Source organism: Rattus rattus, chromosome 13 (genome assembly GCF_011064425.1).
Source record: "Rattus rattus isolate New Zealand chromosome 13, Rrattus_CSIRO_v1, whole genome shotgun sequence".
Lineage (NCBI taxonomy): Eukaryota > Metazoa > Chordata > Mammalia > Rodentia > Muridae > Rattus > Rattus rattus.
In genome coordinates, this window is record NC_046166.1 from 41,283,097 (window position 1) to 41,288,852 (window position 5,756).

The 5,756-nt window shown below is 43.8% G+C and overlaps 1 pseudogene; it reads left to right on the forward strand.

Annotated features, from left to right (window-relative positions):
- Positions 1-373: 373 nt before the first annotated feature.
- On the forward strand, positions 374-1,578 carry LOC116914315 (annotated as a pseudogene).
- The last annotated feature ends 4,178 nt before the right edge of the window (positions 1,579-5,756 follow it).

Consider the following 5,756-nt stretch of genomic DNA (forward strand, 5'->3'; position numbering starts at 1 on the left):
GTCTGACTGTGGACGAAGTGTGACCAGCTACCTCCTTAAGTTCCCGTCACAGTGACTTCCCTGACATGATGGAGTGTAACCTTCAACTGTGAACTGAGATAAACCTCTCCCCTTACATTGCCTTTTGTCAGAGTAGTTTTATCATAGTGATTTAAAAAGCTAAGATAGATACATTGATAGATGATAGACAGACAGACAGACAGACAGACAGACAGATAGATAGATAGATAGATAGACAGACAGATAGATGGCATCAAGAAATTTCTTAGAATTAACTTACTGCAAGTCATGCCTCTCTCCAAGGAAGCTTCATGATAGAGCTGAATTAGGAGCAGCCAGGTAGAGAGGAGCGTGGCTTTCTCCTCTCCCCATCATGGCTTGTGCCTGTTCCCTCACATCAGTGTACTCCGAAAAGGGGAAGTTATCTGGTAAGAATGTCACTTTGCCAGCTGTGTTCAAAGCTCCCATTCAACCGGATATTGTGAACTTTGTTCACACCAACTTGAGGAAAAACAACAGACAGCCCTAGGCCATCGGTGAATTAGCAGGTCATCAGACCAGTGCTGAGTCTCAGGGCACTGGCAGAGCTGTGGCTTGAATTCCAAGGGTTCAAGGTGGTGGGAGCCACCATTCTGGTCACGGTGCTTTGGAAGTATGTGTTGTGGGGGCGTGTGTTTGCATCAACCAAAACCTGGCATCATTGGCACCGCAGAGTGAACACAACCCCAAACGGTATGTCATCTGTCCTGCCCTGGCTGCCTCAGCCTTTCCAGCTTTGGTGATGGCTAAAGGTCATCGTGTTGAGGAAGTTCCTGAACTGCCTTTGGTGGTTGAAGATAAAGTTGAAAGTTACAAGAAGACCAAGGAGGCTCTTCAGCTGCTTAAGAAACTTAAAGTTTGGAATGACATCAAAAAGGTCTATGCCTCCCAGAGAATGAGAGCTGACAAGGCCAAAATGAGAAACTGACAGAGGATTCAGCACAGGGGGACCCTGCATCATCGATAATGAAGATAGTGGTATTGCTCTGCCTAATGTAAGCAAGTTCGTTCCTGCATTCGGACTGGAGGTGCTTTCCAGAAGTCGGATGGGTTGTATGGCACTTGGCATAAGGCTGCCTCCCTCAAGAGTAACCATAACCTCCCCACGCACAAGATGATGAACACAGACCCTAGCAGAATCTGGAAAAGAGATCCAAAGAGCCCTCCGAGCACCACACAAGAAGATTCAGCGCAGAGTCTTGAAGAAGAATCCACTGACGAACCTGAGGATCACCGTGAAGCTGAACCCTGACGCAAAGACTATGCTCAGGAAAACCATTCTCCGCCAGGCCAGAAATCACAAACTTCAGGTGAAAAAGCTGGAAGCCTCGGCTGCTGCACTGGCAGCCAAATCTGAGAAGATTGTTCCAGAGAAGGGGGCTGCAGACAAGAAGCCTGCAGTAGACAAGAAAGGAAAGAAGCCTGTGGATGTCAAGAAGCTGAAGAAACCTGCAGGGAAAAGGTGGTTACAAGAAACCAGCAGAGAAGAACCCTACCACAGAAAGAAAGCCTGCTGCAGAAACTATTAAAATTTGTTAAATTCCAGAGAGCAAATAGATTCAGCCTATTTGAATAAATCAAAGATGCAGTGAGAAAGAAAAAAAAAAGAAGGGAGATTTATATCCTGGCTTATGCAGAAGGGAGAGAGGGGCTGATGGCCCCTACATAGACATTAGCAATAACCCTCTACCTGTGTCTTGTTGAGTTTTTAGAAGGTTATGAAGAGAAGCCATGAATAACCTTTAGATTTTAGCAGGGTACCTTTAAGAATCTGTATGGAGTCACAGGGCACCGAGTTTGTAACAGTGGCCACCCCCTTTGAAAGCTGTCTTTCGCAAGGTTATGTCTTTCTTTTTGCCCAGAAATCTAAATTCAAAAGAAAACCCATGTCTAAATGAGTAAGGTGGCAAAATGCAACTCTAAGTATTCTTTCCTTAGCTTTTCGGGGCCCAGAATGTCTGCCGACCTTCAGGTACCACGAGGAAATGCAAATGCCCTTCTCAGTGTTCAGGTCCGTACACCAAGGAACGCAAAGCATCAGTGGAATTAGATCCAGCAGGCCCGGGTTCATTATTGTGTTCTAGATGGAAAGGAAAAAAGGCACATTACAGAACTCAGCACTTACCTTCTCACGCATGTTCTCTGCTCCTTATTGTAACGGCAAAGGCTTTGGCACCCTCACATTTCTCAAGATAGAGCTTAGGGGTTGACAGTCTGCCCGTTCTTCCAGGGTTCTGCCCCTTGAGGAAAACTGATTCCCACCCACCAACTGTCATCTCCCAAGTATTGGGTTTTTAGAGGTAGGTGGGTAGACCTGGGCATGGTGACAGGTTTAGTCCACGCGCGCGTGTGTGTGTCTGTGTCCGTGTGTGTGTGTGTGTGTGTGTGTGTCCGTGTGTGTGTGTGTGTGTGTGTGTGTGTCCGTGTGTGTGTGTCCGTGTGTGTGTGTCCGTGTGTGTGTGTGTGTGTGTGTGTGTGTGTGTGTGTGTGTGGGTTCATCAATTGGATAAAACAAAATGCTGTTTTGGGTCAACTATTTCAACTTTTCTATTCTGCTCTGTGTTTGATGTCATAAGAAGGGATCAACTGGAATGGAAAGAGGAAATGGACAAAGCAGGTTACAGTTTGCATTATACTGGACATTCAAATGAAATACAAGAATATTTGAATAGAGTGAACATCAGCAATGTTACCTGACAGTTGATATAAATTATTTTCTCTTTTCCTCTCTTCTCTCTTTTTTTTTTTCTTCTTTTTTTTCCCTCCATTTTTATTAACTTGGGTATTTCTTATTTACATTTCAATCGTTATTCCTTTTCCCGGTTTCTGGACCAACATCCCCCTAACCCCTTCCCCTCCCCTTCCATATGGGTGTTCCCCTCCCCAACCTCCCCCCATTACCGCCCCCCCCCCAACAATCACGTTCACTTCACTTGGCAGGACCAAGGGCTTCTCCTTCCACTGGTGCTCTTACTAGGATATTCATTGCTACCTATGAGGTCAGAGTCCAGGGTCAGTCCATGTATAGTCTTTAGGTAGTGGCTTAGTCCCTGGAAGCTCTGGTTGGCTGGCATTGTTGTTCATATGGGGTCTCGAGTCCCTCCTCTCTTCTCTCTTATTTGTTTGTTTTCTAAAAGTCTTTCTATGTAGCTCAAGATGGCCTTGGCCTTGTAAGCCCCCTGCCCTAGAGTCTTTTTATTAGAAGTATGCCTAGCTATTCCTAGCTAGCTTCATCCTAAATTTCTTATGTATAAAGAAACAATATTGGAAAACATTTTTTGGATATATACAAAAGTGGATCAATATTGATAAAATGGCAGAAAATAAAATTGGAAAATGGAATAATTCTGTATGTGAAAAGACTTAAATATTTAAATCATTTCATTTTTAAAGCAGACTTGGTTGGACCACTGTGATATGCCCACATCAGGAAATAATTTTCCATCCCATGGTCTCAAATTTATGACAGGAGATTGAGAGTCGAGGACAGGAGGGGAAAATAAGAGGTGAGGAAGTAAGGCAAGATGGTGCAGAAATACAGCACCGTTCTCGTGTACACACTGTGTTCAGCATCACGCCAGGACCCGGGCAACTCATCCTCACAGCTGATAACTCTACACAAACCACTCTGCAAATCGAGTTCTTGGCCCTTTCCTTTGGCTTTGCATCAGGGCATGGTTACTCTTCATTGCCAGCTGGGCTGGATCTAGACACCTAGGAGAAATACCTTTGGATGTGGTATCCTTCCAGAAAGGATTGAGTGAGGAGAGACACACCTTCAACATGAGTAGCATCATCCCATAACTGGGGAGCCCAGACTGAATAAAAGGGGGAAAGGGGACAGATACTTAAGCGTTGGCATTCCCGTGTGTGTTCTAGTCTGCTGGTAGGAGGAATCCTAGACACACACTCTGCCATGCCCTCCCCACGTGATGGGTTGTATCCTTTCAAATCATGAGTCAAAATAAATTACTCCTTCCTCAAGTCGCCGGGCATTTTGTCACAGCAATGGGAACGATAACAAACAAAATAACTAACAATAGCTCTGAGAGCAATGTTTAGGGTAAAGGAACAGCAGTCATGAGCAAGGGGCTATTTTTACATGGTGCTTTAGGCCGTATCAGTGGTTCTCAATCTTCTTAGGACCCCAATCTTAGGACCTCAATCTGCTGTGACCCCTTTACATATAGTTCCTCATGCTGAGGTGACCCCCCCATGAGAAAATTATTTTGTTGCTATTTTACAACTAAAATTTTGCTACTGTTATCAACCGTATGTAAATATCTGATTTGCAGATGGTCTTAGGTGACCCCTGTAAACAAATTGTTTGACTCTAAAAGGGTCATGGCCCATAGGTTGAGAATCGCTTTGGTTGATGCTTTGATGAAAATGGAGAAACAAAAGCATATTTTGTATTTTGAGTTGAATCAATCACTTTCTAAGTCCCTTGTGCAACTGTCTTTGTGACCAGGACAGTCCAAGAAACTAGACACTATAAATGCAAATAGGGCATGGGTATGGAGTGGACTCACTGAGGAGACCTCAGGATAGCAGGAGACTGGTGCTTTCTAGAATATTAGGTCTTATCGGCTTCTTGTCATCACCCTTGCCACCATTGTTCAACTTTCCAAATCTGTTAATCTCGCCATCTCTCATATGGCTTCCTCCTCCTCTGTCTTCTACCTCTGCTCTAGCTGGGCTTCACCTACTAAAGATAAGCAACGTCTACACAGCCTAAGTCCTAGTCACAAGACTTGGATATATGTCTGGTATATTTAAGTTATGGGGACAGCAGGCGTGGGCTTTCACATTCCTAGTCTGTAAGTTGTCACCCAGCTTCACTTCTTTAACGCAATGTATGGAACCTATCTACACAATGTATGGGACCTATCTACACAATGTATGGGACCTATCTATACAGTGTATGGGACCTATCTATACAATATATGGATCCTATCTACACAATGTATAGGACCTATCTACACAGTGTATGGGACCTATCTATACAGTGTATGGGACCTATCTATACAATGTATGGATCCTATCTACACAATGTATGGGACCTATCTATACAGTGTATGGGACCTATCTACACAATGTATGGATCCTATCTACACAATGTATGGGACCTATCTATACAGTGTATGGGACCTATCTACACAATGTATGGGCCATATCTATACAATGTATGGGACCTATCTACACAATGTATGGGACCTATCTACACAATGTATGGGACCTATCTATACAATGTATGGGACCTATCTACACAATGTATGGGACCTATCTACACAATGTATGGGACCTATCTATACAATGTATGGGACCTATCTACACAATGTATGGGGCCTATCTACACAATGTATGGGACCTATCTATACAATGTATGGGACCTATCTATACAATGCATGGAACCTATCTATACAATGTATGGGACCTATCTACACAATGTATGGGACCTATCTACACAATGTATGGGACCTATCTACACAATGTATGGGACCTATCTACACAATGTATGGGACCTATCTACACAATGTATGGGACCTATCTACACAATGTATGGGACCTAGCTACACAATGTATGGGACCTAGCTACACAATGTATGGGGCCTATCTACACAATGTATGGGACCTATCTACACAATGTATGCAACCTGTCTCAACAATGTATGGAACCTATTTATACAATGTATGGCCTGTCCTGGTCTCCCTTT